Genomic DNA, 600 nt, shown 5'->3' on the forward strand with positions numbered 1-600 from the left:
AGTAAAGTGTGCTGGTAGCAGCCTCATGCTGTGGGGCTGTTTTTCAGCGGCAGGGACTGAGGGACTCGTCAGAGTAGAAGAAAAGCTCAGTGCACCAAAATATAGAGAGATAGCCTTAATGAAAACCCAGTCCAGAGCGTTCAGAACCTCAGACTGGGCAGAAGGTTGACCTTCCAACAGGACAATGAACCTAAGCACACAGCAAGAGTGGCTGATAGACAACTCTGTGAATGTCCTTGAGTGGCCCAGCCAGAGCCTGATGGAGAAGGGCTTTGGTTAGAATGGTGACCAAGAAGCTGATGGTAACTCTACTTGAAACCTAGAGAAGGACAAACATCACTGCAACACTCCACTGATCTGGACTGAGTTGAACCCAATCAACTATTTCTGGAGAAACCTGAAATTGTGCATCTGCCCCCATCCAAGCTGACAGAGCTTGAGAGGTGAAGAGGTGAGGTGAAGAATGGCAGATAATTGCCAAATGCTGATGTGCAAAGCTTGTTGCATCATACCCAAAAATACTTGAGGCTGTAAAGGTGCTTCAGCTAAGTACTGAGTGAAAGGTTTGAATACTTATGCAATGTACTTATTTCAGTTTTT

The sequence above is a fragment of the Sinocyclocheilus anshuiensis genome, unplaced genomic scaffold (assembly GCF_001515605.1).
Source record: "Sinocyclocheilus anshuiensis isolate Anshui unplaced genomic scaffold, SAMN03320099.WGS_v1.1 scaffold2043, whole genome shotgun sequence".
In the NCBI taxonomy this organism is placed as follows: Eukaryota; Metazoa; Chordata; class Actinopteri; order Cypriniformes; family Cyprinidae; genus Sinocyclocheilus; species Sinocyclocheilus anshuiensis.